Source organism: Lathyrus oleraceus, chromosome 6 (assembly GCF_024323335.1).
Source record: "Lathyrus oleraceus cultivar Zhongwan6 chromosome 6, CAAS_Psat_ZW6_1.0, whole genome shotgun sequence".
Taxonomy (NCBI): Eukaryota; Viridiplantae; Streptophyta; class Magnoliopsida; order Fabales; family Fabaceae; genus Lathyrus; species Lathyrus oleraceus.
In genome coordinates this window covers 382,051,464-382,074,971 of record NC_066584.1, presented here as the reverse complement: position 1 = coordinate 382,074,971, position 23,508 = coordinate 382,051,464, and positions in this window count along the sequence as shown.

The following is a 23,508-nucleotide window of genomic DNA, read 5'->3' as shown; positions in this document are numbered from 1 at the left end:
GAGGAAATTTGCTTGTTCAATGATGAGGACCAAAATGGACCTATAATGTTTCCTCTTGGCACATTATCTTGCAAGTAGAATTTTATCTTTCTCAAAGAATCAAAGTTGAAGAAGACATCTTGAAATTAATCATGAAACTTGGATGATCATCATATCATAAAAAATGAGGAAGTTATGGCTCTTTAAAGTTGACCTTCTATCTAGGGCACAAACAAAATGACCCATAATACCCTATTAAATTTTAGAAATTGAGAATAGTATCTAAAATCTAATCTTGAGAGGAATGCTACCAAGTCAATTGTCTCCCCTAGAAGGAAGTCGAAGGTTCAAAGCCTTCCTTCTTAACTAACCCTGACTCAAACCAGTTCGGAGGATCATCTTTCATGGATTCAATAAGAGACACTCCTTTCCACAAAGACGAAAAAGAATGATGCAACGAGGAAATCCCACCACACCAGGATGAGACAATGGACTTATCATACCGAGCTAAAAAAATGTCAACCCAAATACTAGATGCGCCTGTTAAGAACCTTTATCTCCATCTGGCTAGAAGAGCTAAGTTTACCATTCAGAGATCTTTAACAACAAGGCCTCCATCTTTCTTAGAAATACTAACATCATTCATTTTCACACATCTCCACTAGAAAATCCATTCGATCCTAACTAACTTCTTCCACACTTTCATAACCATTTAAGATAGGAGAGAAATAAGACATGAATAATATTAAGAAAAGAGTTAAGGAGGATAACCCTACCCCCTAAGCTAACATACCTATGAGACCAAGAATTAAGTATCTTCCACACCAGGTTTACCAAAGGTACGTAGATAGATTTCAACAGTGGGTTAGCATCAACTGACAACCCAAGATATCAAAAAAGAAGAGACTTAATCTTACAGTGCAAAAAATCCTCAAGTATTTGAAGAAAATAAAGATTTTACATTTATGCCAATCAAACTACTTTTTTATGAAAATTAACCCTAAAACTAGAGGCAAGTTAAAAACCTTTTGTTTTAAGATATCAAGTATCAATTAAAACAAAAACAAAAAACATATAGGAGATAAAAAAAATAAAAACAAAAAATCAAGTAAAAAATTTAAAATAATAAGTGAGTAATGAAAAACTAAGCAACAAACCGAAAAATAATAAAATCTTCACAAGACAAAGATGAGGTTTAATAACTCACTCACATATAGAAATTACAAGAACAACACTTTGAAAACTTATTCAAAAGCCACTTTTAATAGAAAATTGAATTCAATCGACCGATTATAACATACACTCTATCTTATCCTAGAAAATAGCATAACTGTTTTGCATTTTAGATCTACAAATTTAATCTAGGAGGCATAACAAACTCACATTCCTATTAATTTAAGACCACATGAGAAACCTTACCAGAAAATTCACACCTTAAAAAAAGTGGTGTAGTATTTTCACGCTATGCAAACCCTCAATGTCCAGAATAACTATGTGATTAAAAATATTTTTGCAACAAGTATGAGTATGACTCTTATTTAAAAGAAACATGAGAGAGAGAGAGAGAGAGAGAGAGAGAGAGAGAGAGAGAGAGAGAGAGAGAGAGAGAGAGAGAGAGAGAGAGAGAGAGAGAGAGAGAGAGAGAGAGAGAGAGAGAGAGAGAGAGAGAGAGAGAGAGAGAGAGAGAGAGAGAGAGAGAGAGAGAGAGAGAGAGAGAGAGAGAGAGAGAGAGAGAGAGAGAGAGAGAGAGAGAGAGAGAGAGAGATTAGTTTGATGCATTCGTTCTCGTTTGACATATAATCTAGTATCTGGTGGTAAACCTTTATAAATTATCTTCCACTAATTTTTGTTTTTCGTATAAGGTTTGGTTACAACAAGAAGTCACACAAAATTACTCAAATAAAAAGATAAATCCTATTTAATCTTATATTATTTCTTGACTATTCTTTGTTTGTAACCTAGCTAACATACTACAAATATTGATCGCCAACATTATGCAGGTTACAACACCTTTAACCTTTTAGAATGTTAAATCTTCACACTTGAAACAATTTCCTCAAAAATCTTCTAGGAAACTTAAACTTAATCTTCAAATGATTGATAAAAACAAGAAACTCCTATTTCTTGGAGAAGACCATTCCTTTTTCTCAATATAACTTCAAATTAAGAGTTCAACACCAGATCCAGAAACTAGAAATAATTCACCCAACACACATTAGATAACTAATTGAATTCCTCACAAAACATCGTCACACTCACTATGTGGATCAATATTCATGCATAAGATAAAAAAAATGTTTTGAGAGAGATAATGATTTTTTTCTAAAAATCACTATTGATTTTGATATGTGCAATGAAGTAAATGACAATAAATCATTTTATATGTGTTTAAGAAATAACATGAAATCCGTATAAAAAGTCTTAACTTATTCATGTCAATAGTGTCCAATGAATCAAATCATGTTGTAAAAATAACTAAATTGCTTATGTTATGATTAAAGTGATGGATTAAGTTATGTGACTAGATTCATAAAAAAATCATGACTCATATTACATTTCCATAATTTAAAACAAAAAAATAAAAATCTTGATCGTTAATTGATTCATGACCATGTGTGAATTAAATTACATTACCCGAAAGCAAATGTGTAGTGAAAAAATATTAGTTGATTCAATTAAAAAGGAAGTGTGACTCGACTGATGTCTCTAAGATGATAACTAAAGGAAGCATGCACACTATAAAAAATTCACTAAATAACAGAAGTTATTGTGTGGATGTTTATAAAAACTCCCTCAAATTAGTTTAGAATCGAATTCGTCTAAATATCTATGTGTAAATGAATATCTATTTTGTGGGGATTGTAAACCGTCTAAAATTATATCCTACAATATGTGTAAAATTTTCATTATAATAGGCAAATTATTTAACGTGCTTCTTTCTTCTTTTTATTTTTCTAACGAAGTATCAATAATTTTTAATAAAAAAGTATATTTTCTTTCTCACAAAAAAATCAATATTTTTATTAATTTTCTTCCGCTTTTAAAAAAGATAGCGAAACAAATCTCCATGGCTCCACCCCTCGCACTGTAAAAACTCATTTGTCTCTCTCGTTGGAAAATTGGTTCCTTCTTTCTCTCTGTCGGCTATAACAAAACACACGTGTCTCTCTCGCGGTACTTCAAATTGGTACTCAGTCATTCGTTTGTTTGTAAGTAGCAAGTATCACAAATAATACATTTCATGATAATGTTTTCATCTCATCCAACAAAAAACCGAGGTATAATTCTAGAAAGCGCCATAGTTTAGTTAAAAAAATACTCGTTATTCCCTCAAATATTGAATATAACCGCGGAGAAAAGTAATCAATGACATATTTAGAATCCCCTTAAAAGCAGTTTAAGTGTTATTTTTTTTTAAAATGGTGTATTTCTTTTTATTTAATTTTTTCTTGGATTAATTGATATATTCCTTCGGTTTCTTCAATTACCAAGAGGTTTGATTTTACTATAAAAGTATCCATTCATTAAGTTTTACCCTAAACCTAGTCTCTCCAAATTCGTACACATCATTCTTTGGGATGAATTATAACGCTGAAAAAATATTCAAGATTATGTGTTGTATGTTGTTCTTTTAACACCAATTTTGAACAAAATATTTTTTCAGCTCTTTCAATCTATCTCACTTAATAATGTTTTTTATGTTGGTGTTTGTGTTGTTGTTGTTGCAGTTATTGTTATTGTTGCAGTTATTGTTGTTGTTGTTTTCACCTCTCTTCCAATGCCATTGTTTATTTTGGGATAACCTTCCTATATTGTGAAATAAAGGAAATACTTCTAAGCATATTATAAATTGCAATTCATGTCACATAATGATTTATTGCTTTCCTCGATTCACAATATTGATGCTTTTTTTCTTAAACATACTGTAAATTGCACACAAAGAAAGTGGTGAATGATAAAAAATTAAAAAAAGAAATATTAGATATTACTTTTAATTTTTTTATCATTCACCATTTTTGTCTACAAGTAATATATTATCTCGATTTTTATATAAAATTGAGGGCAAAGTCCCTTAGTTTATTTTATATTTTAATTAATAATGAAATAACCTTTCCCATTAATTTTATAAAAGAACCGAGGGGTATAATTCCTCAATTAACCAATAACAAATCTATGCCCTACGTTCATAAAGTAACAACTCCCAAGATATTCTCAATACATCCATCCACAAAAAATTCTTAATTATTGATTTTTATTGATAATATTATAATTAACAACAATTGATACTCTAATATATATATATATATATATATATATATATATATATATATATTATATATATATATATATATATATATATATATATATAATATATATATATATATATATATATATTAGAACACTTTACAATCATTTGCAGAAAATAGAGCCATGATTATCTATGTTAAAGTTAACGATGATAACCACATGATCATCTGCACACACATAGAAGATATGAACATTCACCTTTTATTAAAAGAAAAAGTTTCATAATTTAAGAATTTTAGGTTGTGAACAACCTGATAGAATAATTCAAAATTCTATCACACTAAAATTTTGATGTGTGGGGTAAATCACAATAACAATCAAGCAAATGACTTGAAGCATTAAAGAAGCGAACACAGAAAAATTTTCTTACTCAATTCAATCAAACACATATATGTCGGGGAGAGTGAAACTCTTAGATTCATTATACTTCAACAGTTATTATTATGAGATTACAAAATATCTATAAGAAAATAATATTTGAAGTTCCCATACTAATCTTTATTTTCTCTCCAAATATGTAAAATATCTCCCACTCTCAATACAATAATCAAGCAAATTTAAGATGTTTAAAGTGGTTCTCAATTTTACCATTTGCTTATCACTAACATTGTTATCCTATGTGTGGCTTCTGAATAACAAATGAGAAAAAACTGTATTTTTAATCGTCAAAACCTTATCGAACTCTGTTGAACCGCCACTAGACTTCCGTCGCTAACTGCTGTACTCCGTTTGACTATCACCCCACTAGTTTTACAAAAATACAAAATATATGATGCAACAATAGTATGATATTTCCTCTGTTCCTTTTTAAGTGTCATATTTTTTTACTTTTTACATATACTAAGGAAGTTAATCATTATTATTACTTTTCAAACAATAATTCTTCTTTTATCTATAATACCCTTAATTATTTATTACATTCACTTTACTTTTTCTCTCTCTTCAATCATTATCTAGGGGTAATTTTGACAAAATTGCAATTAATACTATTAGACTCGAAAATAAAATTTTAATTAAATAACATTCCAATATATTTTTTGTATAATTATATCTCTGAAAATAATTACCCTTTACTTGATATAAATATTTTTTCGAATTTCATAAATAAGCACCGGCAATTTAAATTATATTTATATTCGCATGAATGAAATTTTACTATTTTGCAATAATTCTCAATTTTTTAATCACATTTTAAAATTTACCTTCCCGTTTAAGATTGATATAAAACTAATTTATAGTCACTATTTATATTTTTTAAACTTAAAAGTACTTTAACATAATGAATAGTAAGGAAGAATAAACAATACATTATGCGTCGATGGATATAGAGCACGAGTCAAACTTGTACCAAATTGTAAAATAATGTAAGATCAAAGGTTGTGCACTTCCCTAAAACATACTATTATGTATGTTTCAAGTCTTATTTAGAAAAATAGAAAGTTGTTTATCTCAAATAAATATAAAATAATCTTTTTGAATGAGATATTTATGTATAATACATTACAGTTTAAAAATATTATTATTGAGGTGAAATTACGGCTAGACTCTTAGAGTGATTTTAAGAGTATTTCTAATGGCAATATCTTTTGTGAATGTTATAGGAAAAAGATTATTTTTCAAATTGAAAACATGATATGATAATGTAGCTATCATAAAACTTAAAGAAATAGCTTATAAAAGGTACAACTTTAACAGTAATACTCGCTTCATATTAGTGTAACATATCATATCATCATTAATATAAGTTTTCTTATTTTACCATTAAAATAAAATATGTATGAGTTAGGTAAGAAGAGATATTCTTAGAGTTTAAAAGAGATACTCTTAGAGCTTAACATGATGCACAAATAATATAATTTTTTTTATATTATTATTTTATGAAATTATATCACTTTGTCATATTATATATAAGAAATTTAAATTTTTTAATATGATTTAATAAAATACAAAATTGTCATTGATTGACCGTATAAAACTAATTTATACTATCGATGTATCATCCTTTTATCATAATCTAAATACATTATATATTTTTTTAGTTATTGGAATCTTTTTAATGAAAAATCAGAAAAAGTATATTAATTAAGAGAAAAGAGTAAGAGAAAAACAATAAAAACACCAACAAAGTACCAACAATATATCTAAAGAACATAATAGCATAAACAAATAAAACACCGGATGCACAACACCACAAACCCAACACGGGATGCACAACACCACAAACCAAAACAATATGGCCAAACAAAAGCACCAAGAGCACACACCCAAAAACTCCACCACAAACACCGTGTCACCATAGAATCACCTCCTAACTTCAAACTAAATGAAGGATGAACGAGACTACTCTTGAATTAAGAGATCACCTTAAGAAACTTAATGCACCACTATCTACCTAAGCACATGAGATGATCTACTCACAATTCTAAATAGAAAAAGAGTGATCTATAAGATGTGGTTGATCCTTTTTTAGAAAAGGAATCTAATCATGTTCACAACGTAGTCAATCGTTGATTTCTTTGTACAAAATATAGTATTATTATGGGTTTTTCACATAATCAATACAAAACAACATTGAACGAATAAATCCTCCAACATATTCCACCCGACTAGAACATAAAACACAAACAGACACATTAGGGTAAATAATAACTCTATGCTTGAGGAGATTTGCTTTGGACAAGATCCTATCTTACAACGTCTATTAGGAGAAAGCAGCCACTTTGGAGGAGACCGAATTCTTCTATCCATTGGTAAGGGTCTTGACCGATCTAGAAAACTTATAATCATCAGTACCCAAAAAAAAGATAAAGAGACCAAATACTGATCTTATAAAGAAGCCACATTTTTCATCTAACACGCAATCATTTTCAAGAGATGGTTTTACCTAATTGACTAACACTCACCCTCTACCCACACTCTCAGCTAACCGACCATACTATCATGTTGTGATTTTATGTAATGGATGGGAGATAAATTATGTAATTTGTGATAAACACTTGTCATTTTTTATAAATTATTGTTTTGCCGTATTATAAAGAAAAGGATAGATAGTATAATTGTATAAATTCATTAGAATCTCATATGCCATGCCAAATGCACTAGCGTGTCATTGATTCGTACTTCAACCACACATATTTCTGAATACAACTCTATGTAATACTTTAATAATGAGCTTTAATAATAAAAAAATCATGTTCACACAAGTGCTGCACATAATATATAGTTTGGAAGGGAATAAGATTAGATGCTTCATTCTCAGTTCTCACTTCACTTGTCTTGGGACAAAAATATATTAAAAATGCTTAATAATTGTAACAACCTAAGATCTATTTAAAATTTGATTTTTTTTAATTAATATTTTATGCACATTTTTTCTCTTTTAATTGTAAATTGTTTTTTATTTATGATGAAGTGAACATAACCTTCAGGATCTCCTTCTATAAATTGGGGTGAACAAGAAAGAAAATGCAGAAAGTCATTTCTATTATGGTAGGTGATTGACTAAATGTTATATCCAACTTATTTAAGCATATGACTTGAGTTGTTGTGAGACATTGTGTCTCTAGTTGACGTTGACGCGCTGCTCAAACTTTTATGCGTTCGTTTAAGCTTTTATCAGAAGATTTGTTTTAGATTTAGTTCAATTAGAATTTTTCGGTTTCATTGGATTTTTTTAATCAAGATCAGTTTGATAAAGATTTTATTAAATCATAAATCTTAATGAAGAAAAATATATGATTTAATTAAAATATTTGGTTATATTAAAAATATATGTTTTAGTGAATATTGGATTTGATGAATATAGGATTTGATTGATTTTTGGTTGAACCATATTGAGATTTTGGTTGGAGCATATTTTCTATATAAATACAAGGTTTTTCTTATGTGAATATAAAAAAAGTTTTTGAAGAAAGATTTTAGGTGTGTCGTAATAGGTTTTTCATTAGTCTTTGTATTTTGTTTCTTGTGTAATATTCCATCTTATAGAGTCTTTCATATTTTAGAAAAATAGAGTATTTGATTTCTAATTGTGATTTTAATCACATCGCAAATAATTGGTTCTTTCAAATACATAGGAGAGTGTTTGAGTGGAAGTGAATAGATCTCAGATTTAAGGGTATTTTGAGTTGAAATTCACGGGTAGTATTAAAAAAATACAATGAACAATGAGAATTCAAATTAGACTATCGTGTACTATTGACTACTTGAATTAGTGAATTTCCTTTTCTTTCGACTGAAGCCTTCCAGCCATAGGCGACGTTGCACTGAACTGGATTATCAAATCTTTGTGTTCTTGATTTGTTATTTTATTGTTTAGTTCATTGCTTGATTTAGACCATCTTGTCTCCCATATTGTTTCAATATTGTGTGAGACATCTTGACTTTGGCCGAACATATTTATAATTAGCATCAGATCAGACATCCTATTCTAGTTGGATATTGTAAGACCCAAATTTGACCCCTAAGATCCCTCATGCCATCTCATAGCTTTGCATTGGCATTGGGATCACACCTTAGTATCCTATTCACCTATCATTTATTGGGTTTGCATTGGGAGAGATCACCAAGCATATATGATTGTATCATACTTTATTTTCTTTGCTTACTAACCAAAATACAAAAATATGTCTAGTATAACTTTGTTTCTTTTGTAGGTAGTGTGTGTGTCCATTCGTGCCTCACCAAGCCCACAATTAGGGTTTGAGACCCTCGATGCAAGAGATCAAGAAAACAAGGATCCACTTTGGTTATAAATATCATATATGGATCCCCATATTATTTATTTGTCATTTTGATCAAGAATTCATCAAGAGTTTGAACCTTGTTTGTCAAGGAAGCTCTAATTCATCTGGGTATCTTGTGTACCTTCCTAAACAAGTTTCTTCAACAATCGGTCAAAGATATCAACGGGTACTTCATTTTACATCATCATAAGCATATATGATCCTACATGAGCCCCTAAAAGGAAAGTAACTTCAAGTTGCAAGTTGGTTCAAGGAAGTTGACCAGAGAAGTCAACTGGTCAAATCTAGGGTTTCCTAGACCCTATCCCCTACAAATTTTGTCATATGAAAATGATTACAAGAGAAATGTTACTCTTTATGACATTACAAACATCTTTCATGTTGGCATCAAGAGCTAATTTTTCTTGGAAAGTCATTTTTTGTGTGAAAGGTTATAGGTTCTTGTGGCTGTGCCCTAGATAGAAGGTCAACTCCCAAGAACCATAACTTCCTCAATTTTTATGATACAAAGATGATCCAAGTTTCATTATTAATTTAAAGATATCTTATTCAACTTTTATTCTTTGAGAAAGATAAAATTCTACTTGAAAAGTCATGTACCACGAGGAAACATTATAGGTCCATTTTGGTCCTCATCAATGAACAAGCAAATTTCCTCAACTTCTAAAATCTATAACTCCTTCATCCAAACTCCAAATGCTGCCAAATTTATGGTCAAATTGAATAGAATTCAAAGGGATGCAACTTTTTAGAAGGATCTAAGTTCATTTGAAGCTCACATCAAAAGTAATTCAAGGTGGAAAGAGAGGTCATTTGACTTATAACTTAGAACAATTTCTAAGTATGTTTGATTCCTACAACTTCAAGGTCATATTTCTCCATTTCCAAGATTCAAATTGAAAAAGTCTAAACATCAAAGTTGTTCCTTATGATGATAGCTTTACAAAAAGTCCAAGATCACACCATTTGAATGAGAATTGGAGGACTTGCGCATGAGTTATGTCCATGGCTTATTTTAGCAAGTTTCAAACTCCAAACATTACACAACTTTGCACGGCTTTGTGTGATGACTTCAGCAACCATTTGATTCAAAATTAAGAAGGCGCGTACATCATTTCCTTGGCCTATAAACCAAGTAGCATTGACGTAGAATCAAAGGAGAACTCTATCCAAGCTTTTCTAGCCATTTCCATAGCCTCAATCCATAGAACACTTTGAATATTTCTTTGAAATCGAGTTTTTGTTCAACTCTAGTTTGTGAACAAAAACTCCAAAGGTTCCTTCCCATTTTCATTCCATTGAACTTCTTCAAGCAAGAGGAGGAAAAATCACTTTGAATTGCATCAAGATCCAAGCTCAAAAGCTTCTGACAAAAGGTGAATTTCATCAAACTTCATCTCTCCAATTCTCCTTCAATACTCTAGATCTGGACTCAATTTTGTGATGGCTGAAGTCCTACTAATGTAGGCAATATGACTGAGTTGTTTTGAGCTTGATTCGAATCAGCTCAGATTGAACACCTCGATTTTCATCTCCACTTTTCTAATTATAGAGTGAGAGATGGAACAGTTGAAGGTGGTATTCGTGATCCTTAAAAATTTCTCTTTAAAATGATGTATGATCCATCAGTTTATGGATATGTTTGATCCTGCCAGTCCGGTGACCCTCACTGGAGAAGATGATCGGAGCTAGGGGCCCGGTGGTGGCGTGGCTTGTCCATCACCCTTGGATCTTCATTCCACGTTTTAATCCCGGCCTTTGGTTTTGATTACCACGCTTGTAGGTGCATTGACTTTGGCATTGGTGGAACACACCTTATGGACTATCAGATTTGCCACCTCAATTAATGAGGGAGATCTGATGGCTCTGTTTTTTTTTTACTTTTATTTTATTTTCTAAAATGACTTTAAAATAGCTATTTCTTCCAAAATTCACTATAAATTCATTTTTGATCCAAAAATTATGGGACCAATATCAAAAATTCAAAAATATTTTCCTTTTCCCATTTTTGACTTAAAATTAATTTTTGGATTAAGTTTGATATTTTTGGTGAATTTTGTGATTTTTAACTTATTTTAATTAGTTTTTAATTGCTTCTGACTTTTGAAAAATGCCAAAAAAAAATAGTCAATGGTCCGTTGACCTTGCTTGACCTATGATAAATCTCTGGACCATTTCTTTGGTGTTTTGAGGGGGGTTTAGGTTTTTGATCTTTTAAATTTTATTTTCTTCATTTTAAAAAATGTGTTAAAATTAGTTTAATTGATTTAATGCTTTGATGAGCTTTTGTATTGACTTTGTGTTGACCTTAGTTCTGTTTGGCCTTTGTCTTGGTTGAATTGGACCTTGACTTGGTCAATACCATTGGACTTAGGGGGTTGATGAAGTTGAACTTCATCCCTCAAGATGAATGAATGATATTTATCAAATGAGGTTCATCCCTTAACCAATTTGAGATCCTCTTCTCTTCATCTCTTCATTTTTATCCCATTTCTTCCCCAATCATCTTTTGGCCAATGACTTCTCATGGATCAATAGCTAGTTGATTCATCAATGATCTTGTGTTAGATGAATCAACATGAGCTTGATTGAGATAAGCCCATCCCTCTTGTTTTTTGTGTGTGATATGCTTTAGGAGCTTGGTCTTGAATACCTTGTCTTTAGCATGCATTAACACCAATATTATTATTGACCGATCTCAGATAGTTGTGACTTCTACATAAGTCCAATTACGATTGCTTAACATAGCGCTAAATTTTCCTCAAGTCACCAATTAACATACTAACTTGAAAACTAACATTAAATTTTCTTGTCATTTACTTTAATGCAATTTAAATTCTTTCACTTTACTATTCCTTGTCATTTACATTCATCCAAATTGTTTATGCTTCAGTCATTTGCTCTTTGCCCACTTGGGCCTATGTTTATGCTTCACTCATTTTCATTTTTGCTCACTTGAGCCATTATATTTTGTACTTGTGATATATTTATGCTTGTATTTTGTTTATGGTCTTAGGATCTTAAAATACTTAATAAAAACAAAAACATTAAAAAACACATTGGTGGATTGTTGGATCTTTGTCTGTGACTTGATTTGGACCTATGGACTTAGAGTAGGCAACATTCCTAAGATTTGGAAAATAACTTGGTCAATGCCATTAATTTGATATCACAACATGGCCAATGCCATTCATCTAATACAAGTTTGAGAGACTCCCTTGGGTTTATCTGATACATACTTTCTCTTTGGCTAAATGGTTATTTTGATCTTATTATTATTATTATTTTATGTTTTCTCTTTGAGTATGTTTCAAAGGATTCTTCATCTGATACACGTAAAGGACATTGAAGATTGATTTCTTTGGAGTGCTAGCTTGGATGATTGGTTATATTTATTTGATACCATTGGTTTTCTTATTAATTGCGTGGATGATTATGACTTTGTTGCTTGCTTGATAATCCAAAGGAAATGTGTTTCTACCTGACACTATTGTCTTGTGAATGCTTCCCATGGGTTAGATCTTTTCAACTTAAAACTTTTAAATCTTGTCTAAGATAGCCTCTTAATCTCCATATCTTTCTTCTTTAATTTCAAAATCTCCCTCTCATTTTCAAAATTTCTTTTCTTTTTGTTTTTCAACTTAGGCTTGTTTCTAATGAGTAGAAACCTTGGCCTTATGCCATTGATTTCCAAGCTATTTTCTTAATCAAACTTATAAAAAGACTTAATCATATTGAATTTATTTTGAAAAAGACCAAAAAGAACTAACAACCTCATCTAATCATTTTGGCCTACCTAAGCTGAAGTTTTCTTCAGATGCTCTTTGTGAAGCATGTCAAAAAGGAAAATTTTCTAAAATAACCTTCAAAACCAATTTTTTTTATCTATACCTCTAAACCTCTGGAACTTCTACACATTGATCTTTTTGGACCTGTTAAGACAACATCAGTCAATGATAAGAAGTATGGACTTGTCATTGTTGATGATTATAGTCGTTGGACATGGGTAAAATTCTGAAGGCACAAGAATGAGTCATATTCTGTGTTCACCAGTTTCTGTTTAAAAGTGCAAAATGAATTTGACTCTAAAATCATCAGATTCAAAAGTGATCATGGTGGCGAATTTGAAAACAAAATTTTTGAAGAACTTTTTGACTCTAATGGAATATCTCATGATTTCTCCTGTCCTAGAACTCCACAACAAAATGGAAGAATAGGACCCCTAAAGAAATGGCCAGAACCATGATCAATGAAACTAATGTGGCTAAGCACTTCTGGAAAGAAGATGTGAGTACAACATGTTACATGCATAATAGAATCTCCATCAGACCTATTCTGGATAAGACTCCTTATGAACTGTGCAAGTGAAGAAAACCCTGCATTTCTTATTTTCATCCTTTTGGATGTTCTTGTTTTATTTTGAATACTAAAGATAATTTGAATAAGTTTGACTTTAAGGCACAAAATTTTATTATATTGGGATACTCAGAACATTCTAAAGGATATAAAGTATACAATACAGAAACACAAATTATGGAAGAATCAATTCACGTCAGATTTTATGATAAGCTTGACTTTGAAAAGTCAAAGCTAGTTGAGAATTTTGCAGATCTGGAGATCACGCTTGCAGGTTCTGATGAAAAGATAAAAGATTCTGAAGAAGCAGAAAGAGGCACTTTAGGAACACCTGAAAGCTCAACCAATCATAAAAGACAAAAAATTAGGCAGAATAATTCTGAAGAAATGATTCTGGGAAACAAGGATGAACCTATCAGAATAAGATCTACATTCAAAGTTTCTGAAGAAACACTTCTGGGACTAGTATCTCTGATAGAGCCAATATCTTGTGAAGAAGCTCTTAAAGACAAAGAATGGATTCTGGTAATGAAAGAAGAACTTGATCAGTTTTCCAAGAATGACGTTTGGGATCTTGTACCAAGACCTAAGGGAACCCATGTGATTGGAACTAAATGGATATATAGAAACAAACTAAATGAAAAGGGTGAAGTGGTCAGAAACAAAACATGGTTGGTAACACAAGGTTATAGTCAATAGGAAGGTATTGACTACAATGAAACCTTTTCTCCAGTCGCAAGGTTAGAATCTATTCGTCTCCTTGTATATTTTTCTGTAAATTATTCCATAAAATTATATCAGATGGATGTCAAAAGCACGTTTCTGAATGGTTATATTTCTGAAGATGTGTAGGTCCATCAACCTCCTGGTTTTGAAAACACAAAACTTCTAGAACATGTTTTTAAACTGAAAAAAATCTATTTATGGTCTGAAACAAGCTCACAAGGTATGAAAGACTTAACTCATTTCTTCTGGAAAATGACTTTATCAGAGGTAAAGTGGACTTCACTCTTTTCTGTAAAAACATCAGAAATAATCTTATGATTTGTCAAATATATGTTGATGACATAATTTTTGGTTCTGCTGACCCCTCTGTTTGCCAAGAATTTTCTTAGTTAATGCAGGCAGGATTTAAGATGAGTCTGGTGCAAGAACTAAAGTTCTTTCCGGGGATTCAAATCAACCAAACATCAGAAGCCACATATGTATATCAAAGCAAATACATAAAAGATATTTTGAAGAAATGTGACATGTCAGAAAGCAAACCAGCCAAGATTGCCATGCATCCTACTTGCATTATGGAGAAAGAAGAGGTAAGTCAAAAGGTTTGTCAGAAACTCTATCGTGGTATGATAGCTTCTCTCCTCTATCTAACTTCTATGCGTCTAGATATATTATTTAGCGTATGTCTAAATGCAGGATTTCAGTCATATCCAAGGGAATCTCACTTAACTGTTGTTAAGAGGATCCTTAGGCATTTGAAAGGAACATTTAATATTGGCCTGATGTATAAGAAAACATCAGAGTATAGGCTCTCTGGGTATTGTGATGCAGATTACGCTGGAGATAGGTTGGAATGAAAAAGCACATATGGGAATTGTCAGTTTATGGGAGGAAACCTCATATCATGGGCAAGCAAAAGACAATCAACCATTGCACTGTCAGCTACAGAAGAATAATACATTTCAGCTTCACTGTGCAGCACTCAGATGCTCTGGATGAAGAATCAGCTTGAGGACTTTCAGATTTATGAGAGTAACATCCCTATCTTTTGTGACAATATTGCTTCTATATGTTTAAGTAATAATCTAACTTTACATTCCAGAGAGAAGCACATAGAAATTAAACATCATTTTATCAGAGACTATGTTCAGAAAGGGATAATTATTTTAAAATTTGTGGATACAGACCATCAATGGACTTATATCTTTTTAAAACCCTTAGCTGAAGATAAATTTCTTTTCATTCTGAAAAACTTAAATATGGAAGTTTTCCCAAAATGAATCTGAACATGTGCTTATCCTCTCTAATGTTAAACTAGACTCTGACTTAAACATATGTTGCTTATCTGATTCTGGTTCTGATACCTCTACAAGTTAGAAGACATCTGGATCAAAAACCTTTCGAGTCAGAAACCCTTTGGTATTGTTGATATTAGAAACATCAACACGTGGTCTCTTAAACATGTGACCTTGGATCTTCTAGACATTTGTCTAACTCAGAACTCAAGGGCCAAACTATTGAGATCCCCTCGAGGAGTTGTTTACTAGTGATTTCTAATAAACTATCGCTAGTCTTCCAAATTTATATATTTTTGGTAACTTACAGGATCGACTAGATTGATCCTAGGACATGTGTCTCAAGAATTATTATTAAAGTGATTTGACTCATGGTTAAGTTTGTTTCTAATTTGTGGATGACGAAAAGTGTTTTGAAACAATTCTGAACGAAACATATGACTTTATGAACAAAGTAAATAACGATAAATTTATATTAAAAGGTTTCTTAAAGATAACGAAAACACTTGAGAAAGGTAAAGATAAATGACTCGAAGTAAATGCTTTAAGTTTTGAAAAAGTACTGAAATTGAAGACTTGGGGAAATGTAAATACAACAGTAAAAGTGATGATAAACTACTGAAAATAAGGGCAATTCGACAGAATAAAAGGCAGTGAATAAATTTAATTTAAATAATTGGTATGAAAAATATAACATGAACGAAACTTATGGTGTTCTTCAGACATACATTTTCAGCGTAAAACTCTTTTCTCTCGCTCTGGTACTTCGAGTGTATTTTGTGAATTTCTGTATATCTGTTTGAACACCCCTTGAATCTAAAACTAAGACCCCTATTTATAACAATTCGACCCTAACGGCCTCTACACATATGACTGCCACGTTCGCCATTCTCAAGCGTTGCATGTCTCAGATGTTTCCACGTGTTGGCCTGACGAAACGACTTTGTTTAAATTTCAAATACTTCCCGCTTGAAGCTTCGACTTTGTGAACGCCTATGTTGAAGAGAGCTTTATGGAAACCCGAAAATCTTCTAAGTCTCAGGCTTCGGCAGCAAAGAATTGTTCACCCACGAAAAGAATTAAACAGCTTCGACACAGCCATCCTTTACTTATTCTCCAAAACGTAACATTCGCAACGAACTTCTGCTATCTGTCGAAATCTCCAGCTAACAAATTTCCCCCAAGAAATGTCTATTTCGAATTACTGTAGAGATGGACATTTTTTGTATTCACCAGATTTCGACCAGAGACCTTTCATAGACCTAAAAGTCCATATTTGTCAGTTAATCATGATTAACTTTTTTCAAAACGTCTCATCAGAACGTGTGCGCAGTTATATGTCATCATGAGCTTCAACTTCCAAGAAAATGAATAGTATTCCCTGTACCCTTTTCTCAAAAAAAACTACCACGTGGCCCACTACCCTAGTAAAGCGTAAGCAGTCAACTTCGCAGGTTTAACACTAAAAAAGCTCACTTGTCATTTCTCTCTTTCTTTTCACTAAAAACTCCATTTTTCATCTAAGTTCATCTTCTTCAACTTCTCTAAAAACGCTTCTTCTTCCCTAAAACCCTAATTCTTCAAAATCTCCAAAACCCATTACAATGTCTTCTGATAAACAACAAAAGCAATCAAAGAACATCAAAGGTGTTGGATCCTCAAAAAGTTTTACTTCCCAGAATATTCCAACCAGCACAACCATCACTGTTGGGGACTGAGAATACATCACTGCTCCAAAACTTTTGAAAGAACAGAAAGCAATTTTTGCTTCTCAGGTAATGGTTCCTTCCCTACTTTCTGGAAATGCTTTAGGGTTTTTAGGCCCATTAGTATCTGAAGAACATTTAGAGAAATGTGCTCAGGTTTTTTCCTTGTCATCATACTACTAAACCCATAGCCAACAAAGTCGTTTCTTCTAGAGACAATGAGGATCTAAACCAGAGAGAGGCTTTTCAACTGGATTTTATCACTGATAGTTTCAGACCCTTTCGGTCTTGTCCAACTCTAGACAAATCCTATCTCGCTTGGTTAACAAAACTTAAGAAGAAGAAAGCCTCATTTTGGAAAGAATTGGGTATTTTTGACCTAATCCAAATGTCGAAGCTGGGATTCAGTTACTGCCAGCCTTTATTATTATCCAGCCTATATTTCTGGGATAGCACATGTAACACCTTTTATCTTCCTTGTGGAATGATGACTCCGACACTTTTCGACGTAGTTGCCATTGCTTGACTTCCTCCGACAGGAGAAACCTTCGACCCCTACCAAGACTTCAACGTTAAGAACGCTTCATTTAGTATTTACATTAATCTATATCACGCTGATGGGGAAGAAGTTTCTGATATAGAACATATAGCATTTTTAGGTCTATGGTTGTCCAAGTTTTTCTTTTGCTGCAAATCTCTACAAGTTGCTAAGAGATTTTTAACGCTTGCTAACCAATTGCATGTTGGTCGAAGAGTGTGTTTGAGTGAACTCTTATTGGCTAGTTTGTATGAAAGTCTAGGATCGGCTAGTGCTAAGCTAAAGGAATACGAAGCTGGTACCAATTTATTACTATCTGGGCCTTATTGGCTTCTTCAATTGCGGCTTAATGCCACTTTCGAATCCTTTTTGCCAACACGAGGAAATGTCGAAGAAAATGCCCCAGAGATAATAAATCGAAGCATTGAGGGCACCAGACTCCTTCGACTGACTCCAGTTGATGATGTTGACAACTTACAAACTTCCCTCACCAAATACACCTTGATGTTCTCGAAGCGTCACCATTTCCTTCCTTCGATGGCTCCTTTTGCCAGTCGAACCCATGGTCCTTCCTGGTTTACTGCCTCGCTCGAAGACGCTATGAAAAATGCCAACATAGAGATCGAAGACATATGGCATGGCTTTCTCCTCCCAAGGCTGCTTATTTCTAGGATTCTGCCAGTAAAGAGCCATGTGTGTCTGTTGGCTTATCAGCCTAATTTTGTCTCTCGACAATTTGGGTTGTGTCAACTTATCCCTTTTTTTTTATTCAAACGAAAGCGCGAGATCTACTGTGCAGGGACTGAATGGAGCGCTCGAGACATTGCCATCCACAAAGAATTCCATGCAAATTTTGCCGAATTCCAATTAGTAGCCTTCCAACCGTCGTTCTATTCCACCAATGGTTTTGCCACTTGGTGGACAGATTTCTATTCCAAGAATATGTTTTCTATTGCTGAGATCAAAGAACGTCTAACGAAGGCTTTTTCATCTTTGCAGGAAAATATCCCCAAGGGTAAGCTTACTCACTCTGAAGAAATCCAAGCATTCCAAAAGTACTTTGAAACTGTCTATGACCTAATGAACCTTGTTGGAATCGTTTGTTATGCAACACCAATTTTAAAAGAAAAATTTGAAAAGCAGATTGCCAAAAGAAAATCTCTCAAAGCTGTAAAACCTGAATTGAAATATGATTTGGCCTTTGAGTGCGAACCACCCAAATTTCCAAAGTTACCCAGTGCAAATTTTGCTTTGTCATTTTTTACCCCTTACCCTTACTGGTTCACGTGTGGGAATATTTTTAACATACTAAAAAATGACCAACAAAAACCTGCAAAAAGAGTAGTTACAACCAAACATACCTTAGACAGTTTCAAAGGCTTTCTTCACTTCGATTTAGCTGTAGTGAAAATTACTTCTCCGACATGTGAAGGTGTGGAATGTTTGAATTTCTTGGTTTTACAACTCCCTTTCGTCTTTTTGTCAATCTTTTAAACATTTTCATGTTTCGACTAACTCACATCCTTCATTAGCTGTCGAAAGGAAGGTGGCGAAGAAAGAAAAGCCTGTGGCGAAGGCTAGTTCGACTACTGCTTCCAGGCCAACTACCTCTTCAAGCCAGGGAGTGCCTTCTGGCGCTGCTCCAAAAAAACTGAAGAAGAGTTCAAAGGTATTACGTCAAATAACTTCTTTGTCTCTTTCGTATTTTTTCTAATTATTTATAATTTTCTTTTTCAGGGTAGTGGCAAGCCTCCTTTGACACCCAAGAAAAGAAAAGCCTCTCCTGCTAATATAATTCTTGTCGAAGATGATGAAGAGGATACTGCTCCCACTCCACTCAAGAAAAAACAGAAGAAAAATAAGGCAAAAGTTGCCCCTTTCCACCCAAATAAACAACAAGGTGTCGAAACCACCATTCTCCCTCCTCTTCCAAAGAAAACTCCATCCCAGCCTTCTGGTGGCGCAGCGCTGGAGCGCATTGGGAGCAATGCCTCTGATCCTGAGGCTCAACAGGTATACTTCGACCTTAAGTGTTCTATCTTTCGACAAACTCATACTTTTATTCTAACACTTTGTTTTACTGTTTCATCAAAACGAAGATTCCAGCTTCTGGAAGCTTGCTTCAATCCATAGATTGATCTTTGTAATTTACATATCTTTTGGGCTTCCTCTGGTATGTCAAATCCTTCAGGCTGTGTCATGTACACATCCTCAAGAAGATTTCCATTAAGGAAAGCAGTTTTGACATCCATCTGCCATATTTCATAATCATGATATGCAGCGATAGCAAGTAAAATCCGAACAGATTTAAGCATTGCAAAAGGTGAAAAGGTTTCATCATAGTCAATCCCATGAATTTGTTTGTATCCTTTTGCAACCAGTCTTGCCTTATAGGTATGTACCTTACCATCCATGTCAGTCTTCTTTTTGAAGACCCACTTGCATCCTATAGGGTTAACTCCTACAGGAGGCTCTACCAAGGTCCAAACTTGGTTTGTGTACATGGAATCCATTTCAGATTTCATGGCTTCTAGCCACTTCTCAGACTCGGGACCAGTTATGGCCTCTTGGTAGGTCACAGGCTCATCTTGATCCATGAGTAATACATCACCTTGATCAGTTATGAGATATCCATATCTCTCAGGTAGTTGACGTATCCTGCTTGACCTACGTTGGTTTTGTTCTACTTGAGCAGGTTGCTCTTCCACAACTTCTTGTGTTTCCTGCTCTAATTCCTCCATAGGTGTATTTATGCTTTGTGATTCTTGAATTTCTTCAAGCTCTACTTTCCTCCCACTGGTTCCTTTGGAAATAAAATCCTTTTCTAGGAAAACTCCAGTTCGAGCGACAAACACTTTGCCCTCAGAAGGATTGTAGAAGTAATACCCTTTTGTTTCTTTAGGATACCCCACAAATAAGCATTTGTCAGATTTGGGCTCAAGCTTAGTTGAAATTTGTCGTTTCACATAAACCTCGCAACCCCAAATCTTCATGTAAGACATATGTGGTTTCTTACCACTCCATATCTCATATGGTGTCTTCTCAACCTTTTTGGATGGAACACGGTTAAGTGTGTAAGCTGCTGTCAATAGTGCATGTCCCCAAAAGGAGTTTGGAAGATCGGCGTGACTCATCATGGATCGGACCATGTCTAACAGGGTTCGATTTCTTCTCTCAGATACACCATTCCATTGGGGTGTTCCAGGAGGAGTAAGTTGGGATAGGATCCCACACTCTTTCAGATGGTCATCAAACTCTAGGCTTAAATACTCACCACCTCGATCTGATCGAAGAGTTTTAATATTCTTACCTAGTTGGTTTTGTACTTCATTCTTGAATTCCTTGAACTTTTCAAAGGACTCTGATTTGTGTTTCATTAAATACACATAACCATATCTACTGAAATCATCAGTGAATGTGATGAAGTACTGAAAACCTCCTCTGGCTGGTATGTTCAGTGGTCCACATACATCAGTATGTATGAGGGCCAAAAGATCATTAGCTCTTTCACCTTTTCCTGTGAATGGAGACTTTGTCATCTTTCCAATTAAACAAGATCTGCATGTCTCATATGATTCATAATCAAAAGAGTCCAAGAGTCCATCTTTATGGAGTTTGGAAATGCGTTTCTCATTTATGTGGCCTAATCGACAATGCCAAAGGTAAGTTGGATTTAACTCGTTAGGTTTCATCCTTTTAGTATTAATGTTATATATAGGCATTTCGAGATCAAGGACATACAGTCCATTGCTCATTTGTGCGGTAGCATAGAATATATCATTCAAATAAATTGAGCAACAATTGTTCTTTATTATAAATGAAAAACCAAACTTGTCCAAACAAGAAATGGAAATAATATTCCTGCTAATTGCAGGTACATAATAACAGTTCTCTAACTGAATTATTAAACCACTAGGTAAAGTTAATACATAAGTTCCTACGGCTAAAGCAGCAACCGTTGCTCCATTGCCAACTCGTAGGTCAACTTCACCTTTTGCCAAATCTCTACTTCTTTTTAGCCCCTGCACATTTGTACAAATGTGAGAACCGCATCCAGTATCTAATATCCATGATGCAGAAGTAGATAAATTTATTTCAATAACAAAAATACCTGAAGTTGAAGTCTCTACTCCATTCTTCGTATCTTCCAGGTACTTTGGGCAGTTTCTCTTCTAGTGTCCGGTCTTACCGCAATGGAAGCAGGTGCCTGCCTTTGCTATGCCTCCAGTAGGCTTCAAAGCAGCAACAGTGGGTCTGGGTTTGGCAACTTCCTTGCCTTTCCCTTTATCACCCTGCTTGGTGGGCCTTTTGTTCTGTCTCTTTCCATTTCTGATCATCAGAATGGACTTCCCTTTTGTCTTCAGATTCTGCTCAGCTGTTCTTAACATGCCTAGCAGTCCAGGAAGAGATTTATCCATATCGTTCATATTGAAATTTAGGACAAATTGACTGAATCTATCTGGCAACGATTGCAAGATCAAATCAGTCGCAAGTTCCTTTCCGAGGGGAAAACCCAACCTTTCAAGGTTTTCCACATACCCAATCATCTTGAGCACATGGGGACTTACAGGGGCTCCCTCAGCTAACTTGCTTTGAAAGAGGGCTTTTGAAACTTCAAACCTCTCATGCCTTGCATGCTCTTGATAGAGCAACTTCAGGTGTTCGATCATATCGAACGCTGGCATGTTCTCATGTTGCTTTTGCAATTCTGAGTTCATGGTAGCTAGCATGAGACAAGCAGTTTCATTGGCATCATCGACATGCTTCTTATAAGCATCTCTTTCTGCCTTAGGTGCAGAACTAGGAGGTTCCTCTTCAGGAACAGGAGTCTCCAAGACATACAGCTTTTTATCATGTTTGAGGATAATCCTCAGGTTTCGGTGCCAATCCAGGAAATTTGTCCCAGACAATTTTTCCTTGTCAAGGATTGATCGCAAGATGTTGTTAGAGGTGTTTGTTGTCATGATAATCTACATAAGAATTAATGAAAATATAAGTATTAATAACATATTTAATTAGGCCTTTAATTAAATATGCTCCCACTATTTTACTCAAAACAAATGACCCTCATCATTTGATTCGGAAAATCCCGTTGGAAGATTTTCTAGTGGGTCGAGATCCATATTTCACTTCGTTCTAAGTCCGCGTAGGCGGATTACACAGAACTAGGTTATTTAGGTAGGAACTCCTTCCAATTGTATCTCATACAACTCTCGAAAATTTCAGTTGGGTGAATAACTCCTTATTCCAATCCATCATATGGATTATTCCCAACTCTTGCTTCTAAAACATATATGATATTATTATAATTAAGTTTGACCCATTGTCTTAGCAGTTGGATATTACAATTATCCCATCGCACCTTACTAATATAGAACATGCACCTCGCTTTGGCGAAACCTACATTATCCGATACTAGTCTTGATGAGTGCTAAAACTTGGAAAGCAAACATATATAATATCATCATAATTTGTTTAGTTAAGTTTGACCCATTGTTTTAGCAGTTGGATATTACAATTATCCCATCGCACCTTACTAATATAGAACATGCACCTCGCTTTGGCGAAACCTACATTATCCGATACTAGTCTTGATGAGTGCTAAAACTTGGAAAGCATAAACTTAATATTTTAGTTTGAGGGAATTGCAATTGTTATGATCTCACCGGCTTATTTATCATATAAATCGTCTCTCACATGCATCAACATACATTCACATGCATCAACATACATACACAATGAAACAGTTATGGCCCCTAGCGCAATTGTTCTCCCAAGCCAATGAGAGAACCTAAGCTAACCTAATAACGATCTAAGCTTCTCCAAGCAAGATCTTCAAGGTTGTCCTCCTTTGATCT